The sequence below is a fragment of the Thermobia domestica genome, chromosome 11 (assembly GCF_964235325.1).
Source record: "Thermobia domestica chromosome 11, izTheDome1.hap1.1, whole genome shotgun sequence".
NCBI classification, from domain to species: domain Eukaryota; kingdom Metazoa; phylum Arthropoda; class Insecta; order Zygentoma; family Lepismatidae; genus Thermobia; species Thermobia domestica.
This window is the reverse complement of record NC_137464.1, coordinates 144,857,740-144,872,126: the sequence shown is the minus strand read 5'-3', so window position 1 is coordinate 144,872,126 and position 14,387 is coordinate 144,857,740. Positions and strand designations below refer to the sequence as shown.

Genomic DNA, 14,387 nt, shown 5'->3' with positions numbered 1-14,387 from the left:
TTTCAGACACATTTAATTATTAAATTCGGGTGACATATGTTTTAAGACAACGACGCAGTAACGCAAGCACAATTTTTCTTAATATCACGAGGAATATTTATGTAAGAAGTGTGTCGAAAAGCAGTTACCAATTGACATTGATAAAGGAAAAAAAAATATAATAAAAGTTACGATAAGCAGAACAACATCCAGTAATTTCTACACTATAACTAATAATTGAATAAGAGTTTCCCAATGGCTACATGGTTAGAGTATGTGGATTTGGCGCAGGAGGTCTGGGTTCCATTCCCAGTGGGAGTCGGATTCCAAGTTAAGCTGCAGGTTCATGTCTCATATAGGCTTGCTGCTCAAAGGAACGCTAAACTCAAATCCAACCAACCAATCAAATCATAGCTAAATAGCTAAATAAGAAATTAAATAAATACTTCATCTCTCACGAATAAACGAAATTCCTACAGTCAGCAGTGATTCCAGTTACCTCAGGGAGACTTCCAATACATGAGAGTGAAAAGTAATACTGCAAAAATCCTCGTAATCCGCACTGAACATGATCGGAGTTACGGTCCCGGAAAGGGGGCGAGGGGAGGGACGAAGAAATTTCGTAGCTTCGGTGGAGCGGAGAGGATACTGATTTTTTCCCGAGTCATTTCCTGAAATCATCACTACTCATGAATTTTCTAAAAACAGCCCAGACCAAGGAGGACAGTGGGATGATAAATGTGGCTAAATTAATGAAGAATGTCCTAATTTTTGTACAGAGGAAATAGTATTTTTTGCTACAAGATTCACACTACCATTTTGTATGCATTTTGTTCTAAAAGAAGAAAATATGTATATTTCGTGTTATATATTACATTTCCCAAAAACCAGGGTTGGCAAAAAACATGGTTTTTATTGAAAAAACCAAAAACCAGGTTTTTTTGGTTTAAATAATATACTCTATGTATTTATATTAGATATGGACAGAAATTAGCTTGTTTCGCCTTGGTGTTATTATGCAACAACAAGGTTATGCTGGAAGGGGTCACATAAGCTTAAAGAGGAATCCAAACCGTTTCTCGGCTTACATCCAAAATAAATTGTCCATTTGGACACGAAACCGGGACTAATTGGTTACAAATGCGATTGCCGACTCACTCACGAAGGACTCCTGATAAAAATACGTTGTACTGATCTTTACATAGGCCTACTTGTTAATATAATTGTCAAGAGTCATTTCAGAAGGACAAAAAGATAAACAGTTACACAAGTAAAAACATTATACAGAATTATATACAAATCGGGAAACTCCCGCCTTAGCCATTGGGAAAATCCTGATTACTTTAAATGTATTTGTATGCAAAATTTTAAGGTCAACGTATCATAATCACTACGCTAAAACTGAGGTATTAAATTACAAACTTGGTATGTAGATATCATTCATCATTCAATAAAATAAAAACCAAGTCAAATCCAACCTGATATTGGAAGCTACGTAGGCAGTTGATAAATTTTGCCAATTTCTATCAATATATTTAAAAAACCTTGGCTTCTTTATAAAACAACAGGCATTCATTCAATAGAAATATATGATTTGGTTTAATTTCGTATGTTAGGCTTAACATCCTTATGAAATACCAAGGTTATCACGGAGAAGACTTTCGCTTAGAGGGACACTTTGAATCGCTACTTGGTTTACACTTGAGAGATGGGCTGTGGTTCGACCGAGAATTGAACACGGGGCCCTTTGATTAAAAGATGAAAAGTAGATAAACGTAATGCGGATGGTTTGATATGTGGAAACATCACCATGAAGTTCACACAATTTAAAGCATTTTTCGTTCTTTTTTTTGGGGGGGAGGGGGGGTTAAACCAGTTTTTTCTTTTCTTTTTTTTTTTTTTTTTTTTTAACCAGCTGGTTTAAACCAGCCAACCCTGCCAAAAACTACTGTTGGGATGTTATAGAAGCAAAGAAAAACAACTGTTTTAAAATGTTCCCATAAATACATTATTTTAGACAATATAGCATTGCCATTTTTTTTTTCATATCTCCAGAACGGTTTGAGATATCAAATTGCTGTAAATGGCATTGTGATCTTTACACCTATTCAAAACCATCTATGTAACTGGACGTGATACGTATATAAGCACTTTTTCGAAATAAACCATTTGAAGAACGTTAAATTTTTCAATCCCTTGTAACTTTGTTTCTACTTTTTCGAAATGCGTTATATTATTCGACACTAAGGTAATTTTGTTATATATTGCCTCGCCTGTCTCACTTACTTGTATCATTATTGTTGTAGAAACCTACTAAATTTGATTTTTTTCGACATTTGTGATACTGTATAATTCTTATTTGCTACACTGTGATATTGTAAGTTTTCATTTGACATGTAAATTTGAAATGTGTAATAACTCGATGTAGTTCTTTTGAAAAACGTAATTAAATGTTGGGTTGGCAACACTGTTAACCTAGTGGTATCGCAGAGTATGTCAAACAATGGGCCGTATAAATAAAAGTGAGCAAGTGCTTAAAACTCACAAATTCGGAGCAAATGCTAAATTTTGTAAAAAATAAAAATAATTCTACTCAAGCTACTCGTACGTGTCCTTGGCTGGTGAGCAACTGCTCTAGATTTGGTATAAATAAAACCGAGGAAATGCTCATGTTTTGGAGCAAGTGCTTAGGACTTTTTGAGGTTCCTCAGTACCTTGTTCAGCTTATTCAACGAAAGTTGTTAAAAGCGAAATGACCGAGTTTATGGTAATTCCCAAACGGAGATGTAAAGAATATAAACTGCGAAGGAACTCAGGTGTTCTTAACTATAAAGCATTGTACAGATTTAAGAACGAAAATGTTAAATGGCTTGCAAAACATTTCCTTCCCGAATTAACTGAAAGACGAGGTGGTACTCTGACGAATTATGAAAAAATGATTTTTTTTTTATTTTATTTTTTTTTTTTTTTAAGGTACGTAGGAGATTCTGGTTTTCAGATGCGTGTTGCAGAAGGTACTGGCGTTACTCAGCCTACCATGTCAAATGTCTTCTAGGAAGTTGCACACGCAACTAAGCACAAAGCAAAATTATAGATACACTTTCCTACAACAACTTCTGCTCTTCAGGAAGCTAAGAATGAATGGTCCCAACGGTATATATTCCCGGATGTTATTGGTGCAGTAGATTGCACACATGTAGTAATAAAGAAGCCGAAAGTCCATGGGGATGAATATATAAAACGAAAATGGTTTGCAAGTATTAATGTGCACGCCACCTGTGATGCAAGAGAAAGAATTAGTAGCGGTTGACATCAGATTTTTGCTTCAATCTCGTTTTCGTATTGTTAATCTTTTTGAAAATTTGACTCTGTAAATAGAATTTTAAATTCCTCTTCTAGTTAACTTTTTATATTAGCCACCACTGCAATATTTTTTCTCCGTTTACTTCCTGGAAGACGAGCTTTTGTTAGGATATCTTTATTTGCAAACAACAATTCCACGAATCGCTTCTCAAAATAGTGACTTTCCTCAACCATATTTGAAAGGATTTTTAATTAAAAATGACGTACTTTGTTTTCGACCCCATATAAGCTACAAATGTTCCAAAGTATTCCTGAGACTTAGTAATGTAGTATCTGTTTCTCATTCAAGTGGTTAAATATCTTTAAAAAAATAGTTTTATGTATAAATGCCTTTATATATTGCTAAATATTTTGGAATTTTTATTTCAAAAACGGCTTTATTTGTAAATATTTTTGAATGTTTGAAATTAAAAACTTTTCTTCCCTCTATTGTCAAAAGCAGACAAGGCAGTAAGTTTAATGAGCACTTACTACTTGTCACGCAGCATTTGCTCAACGAGTAGAGGAAAGTTTTATTTATACCAAAACAAAGAGCAGGTGCTCGATACTCATCTTGCTCATGAGCAAATACTCAGAAGTAAGTGCTCGTTTTAATTTATACGACCCAATGTTTCCTTGCCAATGTAATTGTATGTTACAAAATTTCAACTTTTTTTTTGTCTATTAGTTTAAAAGTTACAAAGACGTATCAAGATAACTGCCCCCCCCCTTCTCTCTCTCTCTCTCTCTCTCTCTCTCTATATATATATATATATATATATATATACTGACACACACAAAGTCAAATTTAGGGCAGTACATGCATGGCGTCATCAGTATCTCCGTAATTGTAGACGCTATTTACTTTGAGTTCGGATCCTGCCTATGAATGTGAGAATATTATAAAACATATTAAGATTATGCATTATAGTTAGAACTATATATCTTATCTTATCTTAATCTTAATCTAATCTTATCTTAATCATCAGTATCTTAACTATATTATAACTTCTTCTCTATATCTATGACTTTTCCAGAACGGAACTCATTTTGCATTTTCTGTCTTGCATGCCTTTTCTGTGTATTCTACATAACATGGCACAATTTGCAAATTCATCGGCGAATACTGTAGCGTTCATTCGCTTTTAATAAATAGCTTGTGCATGGAACACAAAAATTCATCGTCACAGAAACCTCTCTATTGTATGATACTGTTGAAAGTCATTATTTTGGATTTTAAACCTTCTTTCTACAAACTTGTTTAATGTTACCTTCTCTATTTTTTAGTCTACCCAAAGGTCTCCTCTTACAAACTTCATGTATGCTACTTTATTAATGGCGGAAACTGTTACAAAGCTCGGACAAAGTAGCTGAATACAATAAATGCAACGACAAAACAAATAATCCTTCCATCCGTAGCTTCTGGCTTGCGAATTACGAACAGAGGGCTCTTCGGTTTTCTATAGTATGAATAGTTACTCAATTTTGATATTATTTTAAAATAAATTTGTTTTCTACTACTAAGGGGAGGTTTGGGCGTCTGCGCTCCATATAAGACATTTGCAAAATTCAGTTTTGTGGTGGGGGGAAAGCAAGATAATATAAATGTTATTTCACGTCATATTTTAAAAGTAGTTGAACTTTTTTGGCTGCAATATCTTGAAATAGCATTAATTCAATAGAAAATAATGAAACCTTTGCAACTTTTAAACTATTTCCTAAAGAAGAAATCTAATTAAATTTAATATTTTTTTCTTTAATAATTAATGTCAATACTACAATATACAGTGAAGCCACAATTATCTGAGTCCCGACTAATCAAGTTCCAGGTTAACCGAGATGTCCTGAAAAAGGATTAGGAATGAGATTTCTGAGCTTTCGGCATCTAAGGCCATATTAATCCGTCACATGAGGGATGACGTTCCTCGGTAATCATATTGCTCGGGGAATTGGGGAGAAAGAAAGGAACTAAGCGGCCTGGGACCATTGTCTTAAGTACCATCCTGGCATATGCCTGGTGTAAATGAGGAAAACCCAGGAAAAATCTTACTTAAGATGGCTGGCCTGAAAAAGTTACACCTTTGCACCAGGAATCGATCCTGGAACCAGTCGCACCAAAGGTGACAGCGTTAGCGACTACGCTATGTGAGATCATTTTTTAAAAAAACGAAAAGAAATGCTGGAGTGAAGAGATCGCATTATAGTGTACGAGCAGAAGCTGAGGCAACGTGGCAATTGGTATTAATTAGCAAATCTAAGCAAAAAAGGTTAAAAAAATCGAGAAGGTATAACGCCCGACTCCAGGACCAACAGCATTTAAGCTCTAACACGCACGGCTCTCGGGGCCGCTCTCGCTATCGTATTCGAGAAATCAAGTCATTTATTCTCTACTTTTTTCTCTCCCTTACTCGTATGTCCCCGTGCATAGTAATGGGAATAGTTTCGCCACCATGTATGCTGCTGTCAACAATTATCTTCGAAACTTCAGGACATTTTTATAGTAATTTTGACTGTGTGTCTTTTTACTTTCTTAATTTTCTGTGCTTTATTTATTATTATTATTATTTTCTTTTCAACTTACACTAGAGTGATTGAACGTGTTATGCAGCAATTAATATATATATATAGGCTTTTGTACCTCACGCCTTTAGTACTGTATGTACAGTATTATCATTCATTTTGCAGAAAGTCCGTAATATCATTCAGGTCGTCCACATTAGCTCAGTTAATCGCGGTTATACTGTACTTGAAATTAATATTGCTTATGATAGTATAGCGAAAGAACAGCTGACCGTTTAAAATTAACCTCTTTCTTTCTAACTTTTAAAATTGGAATTGCGTTTAGCATCCCGTTAAGCAGCAAAACTAGAGACGTGAACCTAGATTCGAATAACATGAGCTCCACCCAGAGCCGGCGCTATCAGTTTTGCCGCCCCGGGTGGTACTTTCACATGTCGCCTCTTTAATCCGTAAACCTTATTTTGACAGAAGACGTTCAAGTGTCACGAAAAAGTAAGATGGCTCATTTACAAACATGTATGAAATAGAAAAGTAAACAAAAAATTGAACTAACTCTCTCGAATAATTACGTAATATTTAAACGACTCCATACATTACACAATATTGCTCAATTTTGCTGTATATCTGTCATGTACAGCATCGCATATAGAAAAAATGTTTTAGTCACGACAAAGAATTTTAATTTTTAATTTATTCTATACCAAAAGGCGTTTTCCAACAGAGTAGGAGTATGAAGATAATATAGTGAATCATATATTACGGCAAAACTTAGTGATTAGCCTAGACCTTATAATGTACTAAAACACAATAGAGATACACAAATTTAACATACCTTAATTGAAAGAAATTTTTTTGCTTTGATACAAGCAAATTCCTGTATCACATTTACGTAGTCCAATGTTTCAGCCAATTCGTGTTCTATTGATATCATCGCTAGGCCACTTATGGGGCGTTTACACTTAGTCGATTTGCGTTCGATTCAGTTGAATTGACGCCACTTTCAACTTAATCGACCGTGTAAACAGGACTTCAACTTAATCGCTTGTTGATCGAAAGCGACTAATCGACTAGCAACTGAATTGAAAGACGTTCTATTTTCTGTGGTCGATTCTATTTTCTTCTGCTATAACACCGCAAATTGTACCAATTACTTTTTGCTTGGACATCTTTAAAATTGCCAGTCAATTTCGAATCGACCAGAGGAGAGCGAGTCGACAAGCAGCATTCAATTTCGGTTGAAACAATTGAACACATTTATCGATCTGATTCGGCCTAGTTGCTTCGATTTAGTCGCAAATGCAGCGAGTCGATTTAGCCGTGCGACTAAATCGACCAAGTGTAAACGCCCCATTAAGCGTGTTTCAGACATGGAAGAATGTAGATAGTTTTTAATAAGCTTAAGTTTCGAAGAAACTTCTTTCTCCACTTGCCACTGTTGCCGATAAGAGTAACAAAATTCTACGCAACATTGACATTGGGAGCAAAGCCATGTTCCTTAATTAATTTTAAAGTCTCTTTTGGTGAACTTTTAGGCTTAATTATAACGGGTAACACTTTCAGTTCGAATTTCAAATCACTGGGGTTAATATCTTTCGATTCTTCGTGTGTTAAAATGCTGGCAAGTTTAGTACACTTTTCAGACAAAAGTTCAGGTGGCAAATCGATATATTACTTATATATCGTATTACTTATATATCTTTAAGATTACTTATATCGTAAAGAAAATCGAAATACGTGCTGCGATATTTAAGTTGCTCAAACCATTCTCTTTAAAACTAACACAATCACGTCTAGAACTTTGTAATAAAAATCGACCTTGTTATCTTGTTTGTGAATCTTCAATAGCTTCATCCTTCGACTCGTAATGGAACAGTCTCCTCTTCTTTCGACTACGAGCTTGCACTACATTACCTATCCATGGTTCATCCATATCTAATGCTGATTGCCAACTCCATCGTATCAACTAAGCAAGATTGAAACTTTGCATCATTTCTGCTAATCTCAAAGTACCCATATATTTTTTCAAGAAACCCGACTGCGTCCAACATATCGTACATCCAGTGGAAGAGTGTTACAACTCAAAAAATGGAAATTTTGAGTTATCATCGCTTAAAAGAGAATATATATAGACAAGCGACCTCTACCTGGTGGTATTTTCGCATAAACGTAACTAAACAAATTAACCCCTAGATGGAAGAGATACCAGTGTTCTAAGAAGCGATTTTGATAGAATAACAAAATTTAAAAGTCATTGTCCCACAAATGTGTATTTTTGACTTATAAAGTCTTCCGCCGGGTGTGCGATATGAGAATCAATGCTTTGGAGCCTTGTGCTTACTATGTATGTGGAATAAAAAGTCATGCCAGATAACGAATGAGCAAAGGAGAGTAAAGGCAAGCAGCTGGTTTGCTATACACAGAGCACTGTTGACGACCATTCTATCTGTTCTATTATCGTTACTTATTTGAAGTAAGTCATCACAAACCTCCGCTTTTGATATCTAAATGGAGTAAGAGCGTCAATTCGGCTCTCCCACTTTGTGGTGATTAATGGTTTTAAAGTGAAACTGCTAATGCTTCTTTAGTATGGCCCAACGTCGAACTAACGCAGAAAAAAAAATGAACTTTTTTAGCTATTAAAAAAAACGAAAAAAAAACGACGTATTGAGATGCTGTGGCTGCATCGTTAACGACAAGATTTAGTGAATGACTACTGCAAGGAACATAGAAGGCACGGGAATTTATTTCTAAAGTTCTTTTTCTGAATACCTGAATGTTTGCCTTTCGTATTGGAAGCACTGTCATATCCTTGGACTCTTCTGGCTTCAATATGAATGTTCATTTCCTTTAGCTGTTTAATTATTACTTCTGTCAGTCCCAGACTAGTGGTGTCTGTTACCGGTACAAAACCAAGAAAATGTTTGCTAATTTTTACAAGGCATTCTCCATTGCTCTTCGGGCCGATCGCCTTTCCTTGAAGATCGGCCTTTCTTCTCCTCCAGCAGAGGGCTTCGAGGTTCACTTTTGTCAACCCTCGGAATTTCCTTCTTTACGGGCGGCCAAGTGTATGTTTAAAAAGGAGCCGTTAGTTCTTGCTTGTGTGTGTGCGCGTCTCTATGATGTGAGAGTGTGGTCCTCAAGTGTGAGAGAGACGCGACAAGTGTTTGTTCCTTGTGAGTGTTTTTACATCTTTCGAGTGAAAAATTATCTATCTAAAACATAAAGGAACTTGCGAACAATTCAAAATTGAGAATAGCTGACAATAGAGCATATCGTTTTACATATTCAACTTGTATTCTTTCTTTAGCTGTATAATTTTGCTTCTATTATTAACTAAAGCTTTAAAATGACAAATTGTTGTTTGTTGAGAAGCTTATACATGGTTCTCCTTTAATGCCGGATGAAGCAAAAACTGCAGTTTTGGTGAACTTTTGTGAGTGTTTGTTTTCCTTAGTGTGAGTGACATTCAAAAGCAATGGAGAACTTAAACATCAAAAAAGTACTTTGAAAGCAAAAATTACACGACAGGAAAAGGCAGTGAGCCTGCTGTCTCAGAACAATGCGAACGCCATATTGGTTCATAACGGGAAAGTCAACGAACTACAACAAGACTGTTCTCAACTTTTGAACGAAATAGCTGCAGTTTCCAATGATGAAGAGTTTATCAAAGAAGAAGAAGAAGAAGAAGAAGAGCTCGCAGAAATGGAAAGTAGACTTGTAGCCCTAAGTGTGTCCCTAATGGATTTGCAAGCAACGACACAATCCCCTCCCAATAGTGAAGCTCAAGCGTGTACTGAAATAAAATTACCGAAATTACAGTTGCCAACTTTTAGCGGGAACTTATTCGAGTTTCTATCATTTAAGGACTTGTTTACTGCATTGGTGCACAACAACGAGAAGCTCTCGGGAGCTCAAAAGCTGCAGTACTTGAAAACAAGTTTATAAGGTGAACCCGCGCAACTAATCTAGGCTATGCAAATTACTGAAACTAATTATCAGGAAGCGTGGAACATTCTGAACTCTCGCTATCAAAACAAGCGCGAAATCGTGAACTCGATTTTAAAGCGATTAATCACGCAACCGGTCATTCACCAAGAATCGGCTACCGCACTGCGGAAATTAATAGATACGACGGTCAAGTGTACGCGTTGGAGCATTGGGACGCTATTCTCGTGTACCATACTACCGAAAAACTCGATAATGAGTCGCGTCGACAGTGGGAAATAGCGCAAAAATCAAATGAGCAACACTCATTTTAAAGATTTAACGGACTTCTTAGATCATTGCGCGCGCGCGCTCGCAGTCTCCAATGGCAGCAGAGGGAAGGCTATGCCATCGAGTGTAGAATGAAGCAACGGGAAAAGAAACAAGCAGTGACGCATCATACGGTGACCCAAACTGAACAAAGCTCCTGTGAGTTATGTGATTCTAAACACTCTCTCCATAAGTGCCCTGTTCTCAAAAACGCTCTGTAGCAGATCGTGTGTCGTTTGTGAAGAGTAAAGAGCTATGCTTTAATTGTTTACGCGGATACCACACATTACTCCACTGTGATTGCAGTAAGACTCAAAGCGCGTCGGTTTTATCTGATGGAGAACAAAATGTTTCTTCACATGTTGCAGCCGAGAGAAACGATGTTTGGCGCCCATTTCGTGCAATGCTCAATTCCGCTTCCAAAACGTGATTTGTCATGGAAAATTGTGTGCAGAGGCTAGGACTAGCAAAACATAGGACAAAAATAGGATTTCCGGAACAACGGGTGCAGGTGTAGGCACCTTTCGTGCAGTGACGGATTTAGAATTCCAAACAGTAGGTGACGACAGCGAAACTTTCAGCACCAGGGCAGTGGTTGCGCCCAAGGTTACATCTACTCTACCTACGGCACCGGTTCCTGACCCAAGCTTGTGGAATCACTTAAGCGATATCAAACTCGCAGATCCAACGTTCAATGTGGTGGGCCCTGTGGACATACTGCTAGGTGGAGACGTGTTCCCTTTATTATTGTGTAGTGGAAAACGAGTGGGACCCATTGGGTCGCCCGTAGCGATAGAAACTGCCCTCGGTTGGATCGTCGCAGGGAGCATCTCTTCCACTGGACGTAGTGTTACCGTTACATCACACTATGTAGCTTGTGAGGTTGAAACCAGTCTGCAGAGGTTTTGGGAAATAGAAGTACTTCCGCCCCAGAAAGATCTCACACAAGAGGAGAAAAAGTGTGAGCAACATTTCAAAGATACACACTACCGGGACGAACACGGAAGATTCACGGTAAGTTTACTCTTCAAGGATACTACAAAGACTCTTGGTGCATCTAGAGACATTGCTGTTAGGAGACTTTTGCAAAGCGAACGCAAGCTTGCAGTCACCCGCCATCCAAGAACAATATTGGGATTTTATGCGGGAAACCCGTTGTGCGATAATTTTGCACAGTATTTTTGATGCATGAGAAGGAAACTTAACGTTCTGTGTTCTTCGCATTTCCGTGCGACTTTTCTATAAAACGATCTTAAGGAGCAGAGGAGCAAAATAGAACACCATATGAGCGCTTCAAGTTAGGAAAATGAAACTTGACGTATAAGCTCACCATTAGAAACAAGCGGATCCTTATCCCAGCCTTTCTGAAAAATCTGCAACTAAGGGATGAAGAGGTAACTTGTATAATTTTTTTCGCAACACTGAACACTTCTAATGGGTCATTTCTATTTTCGAATTTCCTTTTCTTTTCTTCATTTTGAAAGTGCCGAATGTGAAAATTCGTTTAAGATAGAGATGTGAAATTCGGTAAATAAACTTTTAATTAAAAATGCTGAAATAAATGTTTCAGTGTTTACAAAATTCCTCTTCTACTGGTGGAAAGGAGGTCATTTCTATAACATTCAAATTTCCCTTTTTCCATTCAGACAATGCCAAATCTAAGAATACTCACGTTGGAGGCGTGAAATTCGGTATATAAACTCTTAATTAAAAGTGAGGAAATACATGTTTCAGAGTTCTCGGAAACTCCATTCCTAAGAAAAAGGGGAAATTTTTAAAATATTTAAATTTCTCTTCTTTTATTCAGTAAGTGCCCAAAATCGGGATTTGTTTAAGTTCAATGAGAGTTCTCGGTACATTATCTGTTCCTTAAAAATACAGTGCATTTTCAAAAATTCCTTATCTGAAGGGGAAAAGGAGGAACAATTTCTACATATTCAAATTTCAGGATTTATATTTACTACAACTTATTCTTCCCGTACGTAGAACGGACACTTCTCTTAGTATTGATATAATTAAGCAACCATTTGTTTTCTTTCACAATGCTTATCCCTGCACGAAATATTAACGAATTAGTATCCAGGATGAATATCTTTCCATATTGCCTTCTATTTAATTATAAACATTAAAATGTAGTGTACTGGAGTTTACCGTCCCTTTCAACATCGAGGTTATATAAGACCTGGACCTACTGCTTAACAAGGTACCCGAACCATATCAGCTTCCGTCAGGAATTGAACATTGATCTCCCACGCCGGAATAAACGTTAGAGACAAGAGAAGAAGTTGTAATTTGGTTTAATATATACGTTCTAATGTGCTATATTATATAGCTGTGATATTTTATTAAGTTCTTAATTCAAACATAAATGCTCATTGTCACTAAAATAAAGCTTTACAAAATAAAGAAAGAAAAAAAGAAAGAAAACAGCTTTGAATTGGAACCCATCTTAAAATGAATATTGGTACGTAAATCCACTGCATTATTCACTATAAAAAGAGCACTCGCCTATTAGTCCCCCCCGTTTGTTTCTATTACTCTTGTATTGACAGTGTAAACTCCAGAGACTAGAAACTGGTACCATTAATTGGTAGTTTTGACTTTTATCCTTTTTTTTTTTTTTTTTTTTTTTTTCATCATTCATTTACTATCTCCTGCATGGCACTTTAATATTTACTTGCGGGCAATGTCCAAGTGGTTTACTTCTATTAGAAAATACGCATCTTACCCTGTAATAGAATGAAGGGAAAATAGATTTCCCTCGTAAGCAGACCCGAGGGATGTAAGAATCTTTGTTTAACTTCTTGGACTTAAGACTCTGAAAGGCAGTCTAAGTTTTTGTGACCACAAGTGTACATATTGATATTTTATTAGGATTATGTAGTGAGATTTACAAGATTGTGTTGTTAGTAAGTGTCCGTCCATTACTCCGTACGATAACTTAAAGGACATGAAATTTTTAATTCTGTTTTCTGCAGTAGATAGCTAGAGCAATCCTCGGCTAAGTTCTTTAATGGGGCCAATGGATTTACTTATTGACGGACAACTGCGACTTGAATAGTGGTTATCTAGAATCCATATCCCATACATGTACGCGCAGTTTTGAATTCTCTTTCTCATAATAGATAACTAGAGCGATTAACTGGCTCAGTTCGTTAATGAAGTCAATAAGTTAATATTTAAACAGGTAACGATAACTTTAACGGAAACTATTCACATCCGATACATATATTTCGAGTGATTCTTTCTACTGTCTTTAAAAGATCACGCATGATTTTTTTTTTTTTTTCTTTGTGAACGAAGAATACCGTTGAACTATGTTATAGTGTTCCAAGTAATCTTTTCTATGTTACCAGTACACAATATCATTATCAGAAAATGTGGCAATTATATTAAAAAGAATTGTACGTTATATCGATGCTGTTATCAATCATTATGAGAAACATCGACTCCTGAATCATTCTGGGAAGATAACTGCGCGGAGCAACTACAACTTCCCCTTGTGGTGTGAATATAGTGTGGAATGTGAATAAGTGAAAACATCAGAAGTACGATATACTAAGAGGGCATTATAAACAAAAGTGGTAATAGTATATACAGGGTGAACCAGTTGGAAACCATCTAACTCTTTAAATACAATACTTATGTTAGCACTTTTTCGAAATAAAGCCTATGTAAAAAAAAAAAAAAAAAAAAAATATTCTTGTGACTTCTTATTTGTCCGAAATGCATCATATCATAGTCATAGTATCTGACCTAAGTTGCTTTAGATTTGCGCCGCCTCGTTCATCTCTATTCCTTTATTACTATTTTAGAGCCCTCCGAAATTTGAATATTTGTGATACTGTAGCATCTTTAGTTGGCCGAAATTTGGATATTTGTGATACTCTAACATCTTTAGTTGGCAACATTGAATAAAAGTGTGATATATTAATGTTTCGTTTTACATGTAATTTGAAATATATAATAACCTGACGTAATGTCATTTGAAAAAAAAACTTTATGAGATAGCAACACTGTTAACCTGGTGATATTCAGACAAATCGAAGAATACTCAAATTGTAGTATTTTCCATAAGTAGAAGCTTTGCTTTATATATACTTAAACATAAACAAACTATTTGCTGAAAACAATATATTCACATAAAAAACTACATACGTGTTAGTTGGCGAAACTGTAACACGTATGTAGTTTTTTTTTATGTGAATATATTGTTTTGCTCAGCAAATAGTTTGTTTCTGTTCAAGTTGTAGGTATGAAATTCGGTATATAAACTTTTAATTACCAGCAAG

At 36.0% G+C, this 14,387-nt stretch overlaps 1 protein-coding gene across 1 annotated transcript in view; it reads right to left on the bottom strand.

Moving 5' to 3' along the window:
- The window catches only part of LOC145664471 (nudC domain-containing protein 3), a 59,829-nt gene that overhangs the window by 27,451 nt on the left and 17,991 nt on the right, over window positions 1–14,387 (bottom strand). The gene's annotated exons all lie outside the window — the stretch shown is intronic.